This window comes from Miscanthus floridulus, chromosome 11 (assembly GCF_019320115.1).
Source record: "Miscanthus floridulus cultivar M001 chromosome 11, ASM1932011v1, whole genome shotgun sequence".
Classification (NCBI taxonomy): Eukaryota; Viridiplantae; Streptophyta; class Magnoliopsida; order Poales; family Poaceae; genus Miscanthus; species Miscanthus floridulus.
In genome coordinates, this window is record NC_089590.1 from 14707506 (window position 1) to 14727765 (window position 20260).

The 20260-nt window shown below is 39.6% G+C and overlaps 1 long non-coding RNA gene across 1 annotated transcript; it reads right to left on the reverse strand.

The window, feature by feature from the left end:
- Positions 1-17739: 17739 nt before the first annotated feature.
- LOC136494738 (uncharacterized) lies at positions 17740-18505 on the reverse strand. The gene is made up of 2 exons (XR_010768691.1): positions 18313-18505; positions 17740-18197 (listed from the first exon to the last, which is right to left on the reverse strand). It is a non-coding gene; the product is annotated as an uncharacterized lncRNA (long non-coding RNA).
- Positions 18506-20260: the final 1755 nt, after the last annotated feature.

The window sequence follows — 20260 nt, forward strand, 5'->3', positions numbered from 1 at the left end:
GAAATGAAAAACTTAGAAAATAGTTAGAAAATTATAGAAAATCCGTACTAGTTGAACTTGCGGACCGTGTTCATCTCGGCGAGCATGTTCTCTGCCGAGCGATAACGGACGTCAAGGAGGAGCTTTTTTTTAATATATTACTTTAGAAATGAGAAATTTACAATAGTTTGGCAAAAATAAGTATAGAAAGTAACTTGATATGGTGGATTTGATTATGATTTCTATGTCATTTTTAGCTCAAAATCACATGATGATTTACAATAGTAAAATCACTTGATAGTTTGGTATTTTACTATTATACATAGTACATATTTCATGGTTTAGTTAGATAAATAAATAATTTTAGTTTTGTTTAAATATATTATTTTAGAAAATGTGAAATTTACACTAGTTTGCAAAAATAAGTATAGAAAGTAGATGACAACTAGTACCGGATCCTCGGCCTCTCGTTCGGTTTTGAAACGACTGAGGCCAGAACTCCCTCTCATTATCTGCGGCAAGTGTAAGCAGAAGATTGTGATGGAGTACCGAGTCAAGAGACAGGGACCCAACAAGGGTCGTGTTTTCTACAAGTGCCCTGGATCGCGATGTGAGTTTCTTACGCATTTGATTATTATGGCTAATTGACCTGCTTTTCTTGAATATTTTTGACTAAATATTTTTTGGCTTTAATTTTAGTGGGAGGGCAATGGATGCGATGGTTGGTACTGGGAGGAAGATTATGCTACATACGTGCAGAATTCGGGTGCGCTTGAGGATAGCAGCTGCTGATGATGAGGCAGTGAGCCAGCAGGAGAAGCTTATTGATATTCAACAGACGAATGATTTGTCTATTTTAGTTGCGTACGGTCACGAAATAATTATGTTACTGAAGTGCATTGTAGTTTTAGTTTGTTTAGTGATAGTTGGGATTGCTTACAGTTGTAGCCAAGCTTAGTTAATTAATCAACCGTGTGTGTGTCATCTATGTTGTGTAATAAAATACTTAATTATGTTCAAGGTTTTCATAATTTGTCGTGTAATACAGATTATGTCACGCCATTGGATGTACAATGCGATCGCCGCTCCCAAGACTTTATTGAGGGCGTGCACTATTTCTTAGGTGTGGTCGAGGCAAATAAGCAGGGATGGTTTCATGTGCTATCCATGTGCCCTATGTAAGAATTTAAAGGAATATTCAAGCTCAATGAGTCTTCATTCACATTTGCTTAAGTCAGGTTTCATGTCAAACTATATATGTTGGACTAAGCATGGAGAAAGCGGGGTCATGATGGAAGAAGGTGAAGGAGAAGATTTAGACATTGATGACATTATTGCTCAGTATGGTGCCTTTGATGATACTACAATGGGGGGAGATGAAGAAGAGGTAGCGGTAGAAGATGATCTCAGTGATGCTCTTGGCGATGCCATTCGTGATGCACAACAAGAATGCGAAAGTGAAAAAGAGAAAGTTAAGTTCGAGCGCATGCTTGAGGATCATAGGAAGTTGCTATACCCGACGGCCAAAGAGGGGCAAAAAAAGCTGGGCACAACACTGGAATTGCTACAGTGGAAGGCAAAGAATGGTATATCCGACAAGACATTTGGGAATTTATTGAACCTCATAAAGAAGATGCTTCTGAAGCCAAATGAATTGCCCACCACTACGTACGAAGCAAAAAAGGTTGTCTGCCCTTTGGGATTAAAAATCCAGAAGATACATGCATGTCCTAATGACTGCATCCTCTACCATGGCAATGAATACGAGAATTTGGATGAATGTCTGGTATGTAAAGCATCGTGGTATAAGATCAGGCGCGATGATCCTAGTGACGTCGAGGGTGAACAATGTCCTAGAAAGAAAATCCCTACCAAGGTTATGTGGTATGCTCCTATAATACCACGCTTAAAACGTTTGTTCAGAAATAAAGACCATGCAAAGTTGTTGCGGTGGTATAAAGAAGACCGTAAGGTAGATAATATGCTGAGACACCCAGCTGATGGGTCCCAGTGGAGAGCGATAGATAGGGAATTTCTAGAGTTTGCAAATGAGGCTAGAAACTTAAGGTTCGCCTTAAGTACAGATGGTATGAATCCTTTTGGGGAGCAGAGCACTAGTCATAGCACTTGGCCAGTTACTCTATGTATCTACAACCTTCCTCCATGGTTATGCATGAAGCAGAAGTTCATTATGATGCCGATCCTCATCCAAGGTCTGAGGTAACCTGGCAACGACATTGATGTCTATCTGAAGCCATTAGTTGAAGAACTTCTAGTTTTATGGAACAAACCAGGTGTACGTATCTGGGATGAGTACAAACAAGAACACTTTGACCTACGAGCAATGTTGTTCGTAACAATCAATGATTGGCCTGCTTTAAGTAATCTTTAGGTCAGACAAACAAAGGATATAATGCATGCACACATTGTTTTGATGACCTTGATAGTATATATTTGAAAAGATATCGAAAGGTCGTGTACCTTGGCCATCGTTGATTCCTTCCTATGAATCACCAAGTAAGAAAGAAAGGGAAGCATTTTAAAGGTAAGCCAGACCACCGGAAGAAGCCTCATAACCGAACCGGGGAAGATGTACTCGCAATGGTCAAGGATATGAAAGTAGTATTTGGAAAGGGACAAGGCAGCGAATCTATTCCCAAAGATGCTAAGAGACACGCACCCATGTGGAAGAAGAAGTCCATCTTTTGGGAGCTACCCTATTGGCAAGTCCTAGAGGTGCACAACGCAATCGACGTGATGCACCTGACAAAGAATCTTTGTGTGAACATGTTAGGATTCATGGGTGTGTACGGGAAGCCAAAGGATTCACTTGAACCACGCCAGGACTTGCAGGGCATGAAAGAATGAGACAACCTTCATTCAAAGAAGACAGATGATGGACGTCATTACTTAAGTCCTGCTAGCTACACGCTTAGCAAAGAAGAGAGGGATAGCATGTTCGAATGTCTAAGCAGCATCAAGGTCCCATCGGGATTCTCCTCCAATATAAAGGGTATAATAAATGTGCTAGAGAAGAAATTCATAAACTTAAAGTCCCACGACTGCCATGTGCTTATGACGCAATTGCTTCTAGTTGCTTTAAGAGGAATTCTACCTCCACATGTATGTCTAGCCACCGTGAAGCTATGTGCATTCCTCAATGCAATTTCTCAGAAGGCAATCAATCCAGTGGAACTAGCTACTCTATAGAATGATGTGGTTCAATGTCTTGTCAGCTTTGAGTTGGTGTTCCCTCCATCCTTCTTTAATATCATGACACACCTCCTAGTTCATTTGGTGAAGGAGATTAGTATTCTTGGACCTGTGTTCTTACATAACATGTTCCCCTTCGAGAGGTTTATGGGAGTCTTGAAGAAATATGTGAAAGTCCGTTCTAAGCCTGAAGGAAGCATTGCCTAGGGCTATGGAATAGAGGAGGTCATTGAGTTCTATGTTGACTTTATTCTGACCTTGCCCCGATTGGCGTTCCCGAATCACGACACAAGGGGAGACTCAGTGGTAAAGGAACTTTAGGGAAGAAAACATATATTGGCATGGAAGATGATTATTTCAATAAAGCACACTACACAGTTCTTCAGAACTCGTCATTGGTGCATCCGTACATCGAGATACATAAGGAGTTCTTACGATCCAAGTTTCCAGGGAAGACTGAAGCTTGGATTAGGCGTTAGCACAAGGAAAGTTTCAGTGGTTGGTTGCGAAAAGAATGTCAAGGCGATGACAATATTGATGAGCAACTGTATTTGTTGGCTAGGCAACCATCATGGCATATCCTCACGTACCTAAGGGTACGAGATAAATGGGAATACATTTTACACAGTTACCCAAGATAAAAGGAGCTACCAATCAAAATAGTGGTGTTCGCATAGATGGCACAGATCCAAATGGGAATATACAAACATATTATGGCCGCATAGAAGAGATATGGGAACTAGACTACGCACCTAATTTTAAAGTCCCTTTGTTCTGGTGCCAATGGGTGAAGCTGACCGGAGGAGGGGTAACAGTCGACAAAGAGTATGGAATGACAACAGTGGACCTCAACAATATTGGGTACAAAGACGAACCATTCGTCCTTGCTGCCGATGTGAATCAGGTGTTCTATGTGAAAGACATGTCTACAAAATCAAAGAGAGGAAAAAACGAAGACATCAACTCAATGATCAATGAGCCAAAGCGCCACATAGTTCTTTCTGGGAAAATAAAAATAGTGGGAATTAAAGACAAGTCAGACATGTCAGAAGATTATAAAAGAAATGTCTGAATTCCACCCTTCATAGTGAAGAAAGATCCAAACATCATGTTAAATGATGAAGACACTCCATGGTTATGACAAGATCATAACCAAGGGTCATACGTCAAGAAGAAATTCACTGTTGTGCCCGCATGATTTAAATTTCACAAGTGTGTGACATAGTTTTAGAAAGTCTATATGAGATTCAAGAATTTGTGACTAGTGTTTGGTAAAACTTTCTCAAATGGGAAAATGAGCTATGTAACAATTATAGATCTCGCTGAGATGATCAAACTTGGTATTCAGAGTTTTTTCATCTGAGGTCATTTAGTGTCTCATTTGAGCAAGTTTGACCAAGTCAAATTTGGTCAAATGAAAAAACAACACCTTGACTCTAGTATTATGAACTCTAAATGACTTCAAATTGAAAAGTTTTGAATACCAAGTTTGTTAAACTCATCAAGATCTACAATTGTTGTTTTGGTCAACTTTCCATTTGAGATAGTTTGGACGGTTCAAATTTGTGATTTTTAAATTTCAACGCCTACAAACTAGTTTTCGGAATCCTAGATTGTCTCAAATTGAAAAGTTTTTAATATCAAGTTTGTTCAGCTCATCAAGATATACAATTGTTGTTTTAGTCAATGTTCCATTTGAGAAAGTTTAAACGGTTCAAATTTGTGATTTTTAAATTTCGACGCCCACAAATAGTTTTCGGAACCCTAGATTGTCTCAAATTGAAAAGTTTTGAATACCAAGTTTGTTCAGCACATTAAGATCTACAATCCTTATATAGGCTATTTTTTCATTTGAAAAAGTTTGAACAAAATATATTTCAAATTTCACAAGTGTGTGACAAAGTTTTAGAAAGTCTATACGAGATTCAAGAATTTATGACTAGTGTTTGATAAAACTTTCTCAAATAGGAAAATAAGCTATATAACAATTGTAGATCTTGCTGAGATGATCAAACTTGGTATTCAGAGTTTTTTCATCCGAGGTCATTTAGTGTCTCATTTGAGCAAGTTTGACCAAGTCAAATTTGGTCAAATGAAAAAACAACACTTTGACTCTAGTATTATGAACTTTAAATGACTTCAAATTGAAAAGTGTTGAATACCAAGTTTGTTAAAATCATCAAGATCTACAATTGTTGTTTTGGTCAACTTTTCATTTGAGATAGTTTGGACGGCTCAAATTTATGATTTTTAAATTTCAACGCCTACAAACTAGTTTTCAGAACCCTAGATTGTCTCAAATTGAAAAGTTTTGAATACCAAGTTTGTTCAGCTCATCAAGATATACAATTGTTGTTTTGGTCAACTTTCCATTTGAGAAAGTTTAGATGGTTCAAATTTGTAATTTTTAAATTTCGACGCCTACAAACTAGTTTTCAGAACCCTAGATAGTCTCAAATTGAAAAGTTTTGAATACCAAGTTTGTTCAGCTCATCAAGATATATAATCCTTATATAGGCCGTTTTTTCATTTGACAAAGTTATAGAATAAAAATACTATATTTTCTTTATTTTTATAGGTTCAACAAAAATTTCCTGTCATTTTGATAAAAAACCGAGAAAAAATTGAAATATTGACGTTACAATAATGTGATAATGAATTTCCTATCGAATAATATTAGTTTTATTAATTTTAAGTTACAAATATATTTTTGCATTAACAAAATACTTAGTATTAGTAACATTTATATTCTATATTCATAAAAGAAATTAAAAACTTTAGGTTACAAAATTTTCCTATTTACAATAAATAATTAGTTAATCAATAGTATTTTTTAAAATAAATATTGCAAAGTATTGAAGTTGCTATAGAATTAATTGATTAACCTAGTATTAAACAAGGAGAACAAAATCAAAATCCCAGGCCTTTCCAATTACTCTAGCGGGCTGCCAAAATTTTCAGGCCTTCAGTCCCGGCCCAGCCCAGGAACCGGGACTAAAGGGTGGGCGGAGTTGCCCACCCAAAAATATCTTTAGTCCCGGCTGGTAACACCAACCGGGACTAAAGCTCCTTTAGTTCCGGCTGGTAAGCCGAGCCAGGACTAAAGGGTTGGACCTTTAGTCCCGGCTTGGCTTACCAGCCGGGACTAAAGGAGCTTTAGTCCCGGTTGATGTTACCAGCCAAGACTAAAGGGTCCCGGCCTATATATATCTAACGGTTCCTGCCTGTTCATCTTCTACTTTTCGATCTACACGTCGATCTCGTCTCTGCCGCGCCCAGCCATGTCGAGCTCGTCTCTGCGCCGCACCGCCGTCGTCGTCTACCCCTGCCGCCCACGCCAATCCGCCCGCATCGCTTCCCGCCCGGCCTCGTCATCAAGCCCCACCCGGCGGCCGTCGAGCTCTTGTCTGCCGCGCCGTGCCGTCATCGTCTTGCCCGGCCGCGCGATCTCGCCGTCTCCGAGTCGTACACCTCGCGCGAGGTGCTCAGCTTGGCCCCTTGTGGCCGGCCAGCACACCTTGCCCGGCCCGCCGCATCCGCCCTAGCTAGTTTTTTAGATAGTTTATATAGATATTTTTAGATAGTTTTTTAGATAGTTTTTGATATATATGTTAGATTAAAATGTATTAAAATTTAATTAGTAGTTTATTCTTAGTTTTTTAGTTAGTTTTTTAGATAGTTTTTGATATATGTTAATTAGATTTAAATGTATTAAAATTTAATTAGTACTTTATTTAGATAGTTTTTTATTATAGTTTTTGATATATTTAGTAATTATTATTCTATCTCTCTCTATATATGTGTTAGATTTAATTTTGTTTTAGTAATTGACACATGCATATTTTATTAGTAATTCTATCTCTATATCACATGCATATTTTATTTTAGTAATTCTATCTATATATCACTTGGATATTTTATTAGTAATTCTATCTATATCACATGCATATCTAGAGAGAGATTCTATATGTATACATATGTACTTATTTCCATGTGTTGAGAGAGAGAGAAAATTGTATCTAGAGAGACATTCTATGTGTTATCACATGCATATCTAGAGATATATATATGCACTTATTTCTATGTGTTGAGAGAGAGAGAAAATTGTATCATTCTATGTGTATATATACATGTACTTATTTCCATGTTTTTGGATCGAAAGTGTTTTTGATTCGATTCCAAAGCCTATACCTTATTATTGTTTATCCTTATGAAATATTATGTGTTATTATATTTAATTGGATTTAGTAATTCTATATGTGTTATCACATATACTTATGTTATGTGCCATAGTAATTCTATCTATGTGTTATCTTGAAGATACAAATGGCTGCTCTGGATGATAACTTAAATGATGACATAATGGCGGATATTATCAACGCCAGCACCAATGCGGATGTAGATGACACGAGTCAGTACTTTGCTGATTATGAGGATATCCTAAATATCCCGGTGTTTGAAGATCAACAAATTGTCGCGCAACAAAATACTGGCGAGGTATATTCGATTATCTATCATCTCTTATAGATGCATGCATACGTATATTTGTTGTTAATCGTTGTGTTTCTACTTATGTAGCCGGTCTCTAGATCTACATCAACCACCGGCAAGAGTAGGAAAGTCCGAGGGCCAAAAAAGCCATTAGAGGGCTGTTTCATAATTTTAGAATTCGACACCGACACCGGCAAACCATTAGGACCACATGCTTAGACATATGTCAATCAATGTGGGTTCATTATAAGAGATAGGATCCCAGTTAGTGCTCATGAATGGAAGCAGAAGATATCTGCTCCTAATGTTAGTTTTGTATCTGATCATGACAAGAACCTAGCTTGGAGAGATATCACTCAGCATTTCACATTACAAGCAAATGATGCTTTGAAGGAGCTAGTGAGGGATTGGATAATGAAGAAGATGGCAACATTGTTCCAGAGTTGGAAGAAGACATTGTATAAAAAGTTTATCTTGAAGAATGAAACGCCAGATTTCAATGCTAAGGCGTTTGTCAAGTTGGAGTCCCATTGGGATGACTTCGTACAACACAAGACATCTCAAGAGAGTGAGGAACGTGTGATGAGGAATCGACAGAATGCCCGACATAAGCAATACCATCATCACATGGGATCAGGTGGTTATAGGAGTGCTATTCCCAAGTGGCAGAACATAGAAGCAGAGATTACTGCCAAGGGAATCATACCTGAAACAATAGAGAAGAGCTAGCCTCAACGCGTGAAAAATTGGTTCTACGCTCATGGGGGAAGCCTAGACCCAGACACTGGCAAGCTAATTTTCAGCGCAAAAAATTGAGAGAGCAACACAGAGACTAGCTCGTGCTAGGGAAGAAGCTGATAGTGGTGTTTTCAAGCCCAATAGAGAGAAGGATGAATTGACATATGCCCTAGAGAATCTCGAACATGGTGGTCGAACAAGAGGCTATGGGACGGTTCCGTGGCTACAAGCATTCCTAGCAGATAAGGATACCTACAGAAGCCGCCAGAGAAAGAAGGATGAGGAGGCAGACCTAAATCAGTGTATTGGAGCAATTTGTTAATGAGTCACGACAAGCATTGCTTGAATCACGTGAACTGAGAAAAATCTCTTGAGGCAAGAATGCAGGAGGAGATCAAGAGGCAAGTGCAGCTAGCAATGAGTCAAATGCAATCGCAATCAACGCCGGGAGTCACCATTAGCCCCGTTGGTCAGATGAAAAGCAGTTGTGCTTCCACGGAGCTGCCAGTTATTCAAGATGACTGCTGGGTTGCGCTTCCCTATTGATGACATTACCGAGCCTCTAACAACATGTGAGCTGCACATTCCAGATGGTAATAATGCATCAATCATGGTGGCTGTCGGGGTTGTATCTCCAATAGACCGAACTGAAGACACAAGAATCCATGGGTCAGTTATTCAACCTAGATATGCTAGCGTCTCAGGTCGATAGAGTGCTCAAAGGTTACAGCAATGTTCCTCTTGACATTGAAGGCGGTGATGGGGAGAAGACACTAGGAGAAGCAGAGAAGACATTTATTCAATGGCGCAAACAGCTTCATCATCATTCCTGGGACGCCACCGCTTCCCCTACCTCACCCTAGGTACTGAATGAAAGTGAATGAAATATTATTTTCCATTAATTTTATATTGGCTTCAAAAATAATTGACTCACAACTTGTTTTTGTAGCAGGGTCTCCCCCCAGCCTAGCCCAATCATTCATTCCCCATCTCATCACTAGCGTCGTGGGGGGCGAGACGACTTCATCCCCACGGCGATCTCCAACTCCTACACCGGCCCCATCGCCTCCACAACGATCTCCAACTCCTACACCGGCCCCACCGCCTCCACAACGATCTCCAATGCCTCCACGCCGGTCTCCAACACCAGCCTCATCGCCTCCATGCCGGTCTCCAACACCGCCCCCACCCCCTCCACAGCGACGCACTACAGAGACATCTAAGGTCCCAGCAGCAAAGAAGACCCCGAAAAAAAGAGTTATTTCTCAAGAAATACTTCCTGAAAAGACTGATGAGCAAATAGCAGTTGAAGAAGACAAAAAAGTGAAAGATTTTTTTATAGATATCCAAAAGCAGAGACAAGCAAAGCTTAAGGAGAAGCCATACTTTTACATACCACGAGATCTGCTGAGGCAGAAGGTCGAAGCTCACAAGAAAAAGATGCTTAAAGTTCGTAAGCCTCCGCCACTATCAGACTATGACTGCTCCCTCATGAAGTCACATGATGTAGATAAGAAAAGGAAAAGAGCATCAGGGAAGGATGTCCCACAGCTCGGACAACAGAAGCAACCAATGCAAAATCTTGTTGTTGCTAATGAATATGGTTCCAACATAGAAGTCTATCGACCAGACAACTCTAGGAGAAGTGTCGGTTCAAGACCTTAATGCTTTTTTTGAACTAACTGGTTTAACCTTGGATCAATTGATGGGCAAAGCTCCAATCCAGAACCTGAAGTTGATACCTGGAAGACTTATAAATTTGGCAAAAGTCTGTACAACCCTGCGGCTCTGAATGAATTGGGTACGCAAATGTACTTGCTCAACAAGTGGTACATGCAGGCGTGTGGCAGGGGTGAGGAGTGGATCTTTGTCAGATTTAGAGACCATCATTACTTCCAGTGGCGATGACATCTTACATATTAGTTTCGAAGAATTGCATCAACTATACCACATGGACGCTCTAGGACAAATCAATCATTAGCTCCTTTTGTTTGTAAGTGATTCGTACTTTTATTTAATAAACTCACTTCCATGCGTACGTGTATATAATTATCCTCACATGTAACTTATATTTATATATAGATTCCAGATGTCAGAGCTCCAAAGAATACAAGACACCAGTGTTGGCTTCATTGATCCTTATATCGTATTCAAAACCGATATTATTGCCAAGGAGCAGTGGGTATCTGAAGCACAGAAGAATATCATGAGGATTCTTCGTGAAGCAGCACGACAAGACAACAATACTTTTCCCGTACAACTTTGAGTAAGTGTTAATAATAATGTAGTCTACACATTTTATGTAATATCAATACAACTTATATGCATGTACGTGTGTATAAACCAATGCTAGGTTTCACTGGATACTCATTGTCATTGAGTTAAACTCAAGTCGGTTAGTAATCTTGGACTCAGTTGAGAAAAGAGCGGGCACTATACCAAGATATGATAGACATTATCTAGGGGTAATTTCGATCTCTCAGCGCACAACTATTATTGTAATAGACTTTGCCATAATTTATTAACGATCGTACATTATTGGTCGCACTAGGGTTTGGAAAGAGTTTATTCGGCAACACCGCAAGGATTGCAAGGCACCACTTAATGTAGTTGAAATACCAGTAAGTTGTACTATATATACTTCCCCACGTGTTTAATTACTATATCGTACTTCAATTTACGTGTGAGATGATGAGAATAATCTTCTTCTCGTACAGTGGTGTTTGCGGCAGCAACCAGGTAATAACTTGTGTGGATACTACGTTTGTGAATTTATCACTGCGCACATAAGAAGAACTCCTGAAGATGTCCTCAGAGTACGTATATATCAATTTTTATTTATTTTTAAATGAATATATATATATATATGTATTAATACTTTTCCTTTTATTTCAAATGCAAGACTGAATGGTTGAAACAAAGGGTCATGCAAAAAGACCATCTGAAAGCAGTTCAAGAGTCAATAGCAGGATTTCTTCTAGAAAAAGTGCTAAATCCCAACGGCGAGTTCTACTTTGATCCTAAGGAATAAATGATGTAAATTAAATAGTTTATTGATATCGTTATTTTCGAGAACAAGATTATGAAAGTGTTGTATATATACATATATATCTATAATATATATAGTTTCATACTTTATTCGAATATAAGAATGCTCGAGATGAGAATTAGATGTAATTATATGCGTGCGTGTATTTATATTAGTAGCGTAGAATACGTACATAAAACATATTATATATTAAACAAATATGTGTAACTGAACTAAAAACAAATTAAACAAAAAAAAAAGAAAAAGAAAAGGAACCTTTAGTCCCGGTTGGGGTTACCAACCGGGACTAAAGGGTGCGGCTACGTTTGCTCGGCTGGAGGGCCTTTAGTCCCGGTTGGTAACACCAACCGGGACTAAAGGTCCCTCTTTAGTCCCGGCTCGATGACCCAGGACTGAAGGTTCCACCTTTAGTCCTGGGATCGTTGTCCCAGCGCGGTAACCGGGACTAAAGGCCGTTACCGCCCGGGACAACAAGGCCATCCTGTAGTAGTGCTAGAAACATGGCACTTCGTTAACGAGCTCATCGTGTTGTTCTCCTTTAGATGCATGTTCCTTTGAGGGTATGTCATTTCACTCTATATCCAAAACCATCTCAGTTGAGCACTAGCAAAGTTTACTAGGCATATACAGATAGACACAAATATTCAAATTCGCCATATCAAAATTGAGTTAGTTGATGAGTCATCAAAATTGATTGAACATCACTACATATTGAATATTTTCCGAGACATACAATATGAAATGCCACAGGTGCCCTTATATATTGATTGACACTTTTACTTGTTTTCTTCAATAAAGAACATCACCCATGGATTTATCTGAGTCAATCATTATCGCACACAGGATATGTTTTTAATTTATTGTTTAATATTGAGTGTACGCTGAGTACAAATACACCACATTTCAGGAGCCCCAGAGATTATTTATATAGGTCTAAACTCAAATGACACTAGGGACTTTAGAACCTGCTGATACATCACATATATATAATGTCCTCCATATGTGTGGAAGGACATACATGATGCAACCATGAACTAATTAAGGACGAGGGCCGGGGTTCATTATGCGATTGATATCACTGATTGAAAAGACGCGGCTTGAATCAAGACTAGAATCCATCAGCTTACTTCCAAGATTTATGCCCTTCGTAAATCTTGTTTCTTCATTGCTTTCATATGAATTCATAAGCAAGGTGGTTTCTTCGGCCTTTGCTCCAAGAAAACTTGCATGATCAAAGTATGCCACTAGTGCACATCATGTTCATCAAAATGAGTAGCGCCACAGTTGAAGGCTTCATCTGAGTGTATGTCGTTTTGCTGCAATTTCTGACATAATTAGTACATTTTGAAATTATATTGAATCATACTGAATAAAACAGATATAGCTTACAAAAAGAAAAGGACTCACCCCAGTTAGCTGATTAGTTGAAAATTCAGTGTTGTTGATAACCAAGGATACACTGGGTATGCTATATATAGCCATATTAATAGAGAAGTAACTGTTTAGGTGAAGAGGACGGTTCATGATGTTATGCAACTAGGGGTGGGGGAGCTGCAAGCCATTACTTGATAATAGGTCTTGGCGCATTATGTCGCACTACTACAGAACCATCTAGTACTGCTGGTTCCACACCACCTACTATTCAAGAATTGGTTTCAGCGGTTGGCAGTCAAGCGGTAGTGATAGCTCCTGCTATTGCTGCCAGGTCGAGGATATGGAGAATGGACATGCATCAACATCAGTGAGTCATGACTAAGAAGGCATGCATCAGGGTTTGCCAGTTTGGTCCTCAAAACCATCTATGGTAGGTTTGATTTGTTTGGGCCTCAAACCAGGAGTGGCGAGTTCGAGGACATGTGACATCATCACAAAGCTTTTGTCGAGGTGAAGCTTAGTCGTGAAGATGGTGGGTCCGTCTGCTGCACTAACAAGCTTTTTGCCATCTAACTTTGATTAGTGGCTTTCTTATCATCTAAAATCTGTGTTTTTCTCTATTTTTGGGGTTATTTTAGGGAGAATTTTTAGATCTATGTTTGATCCGATATCCTAGTGTTTTGAGTGGTTTTGGGGGTCCTTGGAACTTGGTCAAGTCATGGGTTGAAGCCAAGCTATAATCTCCCATGTTTCCTTCTTCAAAACCCCTTGTTTTTAGCCTCTTTTGATGAACATCATGAACATTTTCGTGCTATTCTTTGGGAGATGCTCTTGATTGATATTTAGGTGGTATGAGTTCTTGGGAACATGCATATGCATTGCCCTCAATAGATTCACCTTAAGCATCTAAAAATCACCATTTTGAGGATGTTTTGCAAAAACCCAAATTGAGGTAGTGATTTTGAAATTCCCGAGGAAGCTTGGATCTATTTGGCAAGATGTCTGGGTATATATTCAAAATGGGTTAGTGGAAGTGTTTGCAAAGTTTCATGACCTTTGGAGCTCATTTATATTGATTTAAATTTCTTGTTGCAGAGGAGTTAGGTTGGAAAAAAACAACTGAGGCTGGTTTTCAAAACCAGCTAATCCGTTTTTTGGATATGCTCCAATTGTGGTGATTTTTGGTGTTGATATTCTGTATTATGTTATAAGTCTCTCCACCAAATTTTATAACTTTTGGATATCATTTGGTTGGGTTTTGATATTTTTCTCAGGGAGTTGAAGGCTAAAATCTGCCAAGCTAGCCTAAGCCGGTTTTGGATTTAGGCTAAGCCGATCTTTGCTATAAGTGTTCAAATTCATCCTTTTTCACCTCTGACAGCATCTGTATCTTTCTATCCTAGTTTTTAGGATCCTTATGTCCGCTGTGACTACAAGATCTTGCTAGCCCTACACAAGAGGTTCGCATGGGTTGTCTTCAGATATAGGCCCCGCTCTTTCATTCTTGAAAGGAGAAAAACTTGAGCCTCCTATGCACCCCTTTCTAGTCGCCTATTTCGGACCTTCATGTACATAGAGTGGTATATAGTGTCTGGTATCAAAAGTGAGGTATTATTATTACTTCACGAAGACTATAGGCTCTTGCCACTTACAAATTTGTGTACTACAGCCATCAGCCAGTCTTTCCTGTTCTGTAAACAGACCAAATATGGCTCTTGCTTTTCGTCTACTTGTCCACAACTGAGTAATTTGAAGAATTTTGACAGGGCACAATATATTAAAAATCAAATGGAAAAGTGATTCAAATGAATTATTTATAACTTCTTAGGTAACTGTGACCTGAGACAATGGAAAGACAGTTTATAAAAATAGCATCGTGTCAGGCAACAGACAGATGATGATAAGTAGTTTATCCTGGAATCACCTAGCTTGCCCACTTGGAAGTATGAATGGGCTGGAACTATATGTGTTATATGTAGGAGAAAGATTGGTTGGCAGTTACCCGACAATAAAAGTATCATCTCCCAACTAGCTAGGGCAGTGGGTTTTGTGCACGTGCAATTCTCTCTATGAATAAGAATCATCATGAACGTACCGAATATCTCGACACATCCGACAAACAAATAAGGCTGATGACATAATTATGTCACCCAATAACATGAAAACAACTTGATGGCATGCGCACCCGAACAAATTTGTGTACTACAACCATTAGCTAGTCTTTCTTGTTCTCTAAACCGACTAGGGCAGTGGGTTTTGTGCATGCGCACTTCTCTATGTGAATAAGAATCGTAACAAACGCACGGAATATTTTGACACGTCCGACAAACAAATAAGGTTGATGATATAATTATGTCACCCAATAACATGAAAACAACTTGATGGCATGCGCACCGACAAATACTTTGGATTTCTAGAGCTATATGGATTTTTATCATTCATATATATGATTGTGCAATTGTATGTTGTGTACTAATCCCGACATTTCAAAACATGAGGCATGGTTTGTCTCGGTGGGAACTGGAAAACTATACTTTGGCTCATAATTTCCTTTATAGTATATTTTGTATAAAAAAACCATAACCACAAGAGAGACATTCAAACTCAAATCCAAATATATCATTTTTGCATTACAAAGTTTATATATTGCTGGTTAATATTATGGGGAGACTATGGATTAGGGGTATTTCGCTGGACGTTCTTAAAAAACATCATGTATTGATGGTTGTAGCTAATCCTAGAAACAATAAGTTATTACGAAATAAGATTGTATTGATTTCTTATTAACCTTCTTAGTGAATGGACCGTTGAAAACAAAATGTCTAGTGAATGCACGCCAATCACATTTCCTAAAAAAAATCATTCTTCCTTTGTTGTACACAACTCAAACATATTTCAACACTACTACTCTGTCATTTTAACGGATTATACCTCTCCCTAAAACTTAGATTCCACAAATAACAATGCTTGCCTTTCTTTTCGCACATGGGAGATGTGCAGGAACTCAGAAATTAATATATCATGAGACCCAAGAAAATTCCGTGGGCAAGCCTCCAATTATGATAGTCTTCTAATAAGAACAACTTTAGATTAGGAGATTTTAGTATGAGCATGCCATCTGCTGCATACATAGCTTGATGACATCGTGAAGTAACTTGATGTGGTTTAGGGTTGTCGACAAGTTCTATCTGTCCTCACTTTGGAGCAATTTTATCGCCACCTATGAGCCAAGTCAGGGTTCACGGGTCTTCTTGAAATTGATGGGGCAATGCCTGCAGAAGAAGCAGATCGGGCAGAACTTTAGTATTCAGACAACCTTGTCAACTTTACAGAGAAAACTGGATGTTTGTTCAGGCAACCCGAAAGTAGACAAAGGTAGTTACCATGATTACCTCTAAATTTCTAGCTGCTAAAACTGTAGACTATGGGGTTTCACTAATGCAATTAGAACACCATGATTGTCACAAACATAGCTATGGCTTCGTTGCTTTAGCCACAAAAGAATTATTTCTTTTGATGTAAGATACCACATGGGGAAAGAGCAACCTCATAAAAAATTAGATCACTCACTAGAAGAGTCATCTACTACGATAGACCAATTACTAAATGATAAATTTTCTTCTCTGAAACACACTAACATATATCAAATCAAGCAACTTCCAAGTGATAAGTTTTTTTTCCTTATAGTATGTTGAACAGTATGCTTACTTCCATATGCTTCGTACAATTCAGGATTTGTTCCTTACGCAATAATGGTAACATCTATCTTAGATGTTTTTTATAAGACAATCAAGGTTCCAGCAAGTATTTAGCTCGACAAACATGGCACGAGTAAACAGCAATACGGCACCCTTCTAAGTCTTCTTATCGTCACTACTAATATTTCCTACATATACAATCAGTATTTGCAAATATTATACCTTTGTTGCATTTCCAGTATATTGGATAATTGACGAGAGTCTAACATAGGGATATGTTAAGTCCCTGGGAAAGAGGAAGCTGACCGGCGGACCCCCGACCGATCCCATAGATGGCTCGGGGGCTATACGCATCAGGTACGCTTGCGCGCACCCTTTGGAAGGCGTCAGGGCGAGCCCGAGCGCCCCGCCGTTACCACCACTCAAGGCTCGCACACACCCTTACAAAATTTCTTTGTCTTATTTCAAATTATTATTATTATTCTGTGAGAACTGCTCTGATACTCCTTTTCCTAAAAATTACACACATCTTGAAGCAGTCATTTTAATAAATTAATTTTTTGATATTGCGCATGGGTCACACATGGGCCCAGACCATCCAAGCCCAGCCTTGATCCAGAAAGTCACGTGCGGAAGGTCTCGATCCCTTTTGTTCTTTTTTTTTTTTGCGATTCTCGATCCCTTTTGTTCAGTGGTGGAAATCATGGGCAGCAGCCGGCAGTTGTCCATCACGAAGAGGCATTGACCTCATGCCAAATGGAGGAATGGTGCCGCCGGAGCTCCTCTCCAGGAATCCAAATTCCAAATCCGCCGCCCTAGGCCTCCGCAGGGGATAGGAGGAGGGAGATGGAGGTTGTACTTTCCAGTGTTCATCCGCGAGGGAAACGGTGACGTGATCTCCGTCGTCCACCGATCAAGGAGCTCGGGACCTCATACATGCACACGTGGCTTTCCCTCTCAATCAGGGCTGGCCACGGGCTTAGCTTGGACAGGCGAGGCCCATGCGGGATCTAGGTGCAACATAATAACAAAATTAATTTATTGAATGGTCTGCATGGAGATGTGTGCAGTTTTTCAATAGAGGAGTACAGGAGCAGTTCTCTTATTCTGAATCTGAAAAAGGAACGTGACGTAGAGGCAAAGTAAATGCTATTCACGATGGCTAAAGGTTCCTTCACAAAGAACTTCATCCATAGATTTATCGCACACAGGACATCTGTTTATTGATTAATATTGAGCGTATGCTCAGGACACGCAATTACACAGCATTTCTTGAGCCCTAAAGATTATTTAGATATAGGTCTAAACCCAGAACCTGCTGATGCAACATACCGTGTCTATAATATGTAGGATATCCTCCATATGCGTGGAAGGACATACATTTATGAACTTTAGGGATGATGAGCTGAGGGGTTGTTCATTCGGCCATTGATTGTTGGGATAGGAAATGAGCGGTGCGAATCATCAATACTGTCCATCAGCTTCCTTCCAAGATTTGTGCCCTTTGTAGAGCTCGTTCCTTCATTGCTTCCAAACGAATTTGCCAGCAAGGCGGTTTCTTCAGACATTGTTCCAAGAAAACTTGCATGATCAAAGTATGAAATAGTGCACATCATGTTCACCAAAATGAGCAGTGACACTGTTGCAGGCTTCATCTGCGAATGTGATCGATGCCTACATGTTATGTTTCAATTCTGACAAAATGAATGGAAATTATATTGAATCCTACTGAAAGAAACTGATGTATCTCACAAAAGGAAAATGACTCACCGCATTTAGCAGATAATAGAAGACTTGTGTTGTTGATAACTAAAGATACACTGGGCACGCTATATATAGCCGTATTAATAGAGAAGTAACTTTTTAGGTGAAGAGGACACTCATGATGTTGAGAAATTGCAGGTTAGGGGTGGGGGAGCTGCAAGCCTTTACTTGATAATAGGTCTTGGCGCACTATTTTGCACTACAAAGTCACCTACTATTGCAAGAATTGGTTTTGGCAATCAGCAAGCCGGTAGTGATAGCTCCGGCTATTGCTGCCAGGTCATGAACTAAAAGTTTCAGAGGTCCATCCCATGCCGTGGCAGCACCCTCCTACACCCGGCGTATGAAGACCATAGATTAGAACCCCAAACCGACTTGTACCCGATCTTCGTCGGAATATAAGAGGAGGGTCGGCTCCCAGAGCTAGAAAGGGAAAGAAACCTAGAACAGAACAGTAGCAAACCGAGAGGAACACCAAGGAGTTCCTCCCCGGCTACCTAGCTAGAGAAGGCCGGTTTCTTACTGGCTGCAGAAGAACACCGCCACCGACGAGCCATAGGATAGCACCAAGCAATCCCCTACCAGACTCTCGTTCTCCTCCGTTGTAACCCCCCGATTTGGGTGCTCCTAAACACGAAGAACACCTCACTGCTGGACGTAGGGCCTCGATATCTAGAACTAGGATAAGCTGCTATGTCTCCCTTGGTGGTTTTGAGTACCCGAGCCACCAGAGACCCACAAATCAACTTCTGACGAATAACCATGATGCTTGCCGCGCTACGAACCCGCGACAGCAGGCTTAAAATTTAGTAGTGAGTAATAGCAATAATTTAATTCAAAAATTACAAGATTGAAAAGTAGTTCTGATCTTCCGTCAGGTTGAGGTAACTATCGATTTGGTAGAGAACGGCATACCGATCTAGCTTCAGATCGATCATACACCCGAACCCTGCAACCTTAGCACCGCATCTTCTCTGGTTATCAACCGTGTCATAATCCGGTTGACCTCGCTCACCAAAAAGGCTAATCCCTGTTGTGAATTGAAGAACACAAGCAAGAACAAGATAAAACGCAACTCAATTGAAGTGAATTATTAGAGTACAAATAAAATAAAGGAGCCAATTTGATGCAAATATTTTTGGAGAAGCACGGTGGCTTCAAATGATTAATTAGGATCAAGGTACAAATTGTTGTACGGTGACTCAAATCCTAGTTGGGCTAGGAATCAAGAGATCTTTGCTATAAGGGCTCCTACTTGTATGTATAGGGACCTTGGAGGGTACTATATATACAATCAGATGTGTCAACCAAGCCAATATAAGGGTCTCATCTAATGCTTTGACGGTTCTATTGCACTAGATTCTTGTTTTAGAGCAAGAATCAGAGAGTCCTATAAAGCCAAGTAGGGTCACGAGAGAGTCATAATTACTTGCACACTTTTGGAGTTGAGCTTTTAAAAGTTATGATCCGCTCTGTCAAAATTCTAATATTCTGTCGTTCTTGATACAGTATTGTGTAAACTTATGTTATATACTTGTAATATTTTATTAAAAAAATTATGTGCTGCTAGTGCATACGCAGAGGTATCAGTTTGGAACACGTGCCCTAACTTTTGCTTCACCGACTAAGTCCATGCCGCAATTTCCTATCAAAGCTTCTTTGGCTTTCTGTATTACTTACGGTACATCAGATTTCAAAGCTTCTTTGACAACAACTGAAAAAGCATGTTGGTTGTTACAGCCTTTGCAGTGCATCTGTAATTTATGATTGTCGACATGAACCACGTAGACACACCGCCCATTTCGAGTGAAGAAAACGGTCAGAAACGGTCGTAAAACCTCTCAACCCTTTTCTACTTCTACATTTGAATACAAAAACAAAAGCGAAAGCGGTAAAGCCGGACACGAAAACGAACACAAACTTACGGAATATAAAAAATTTCGAAAACGAACTA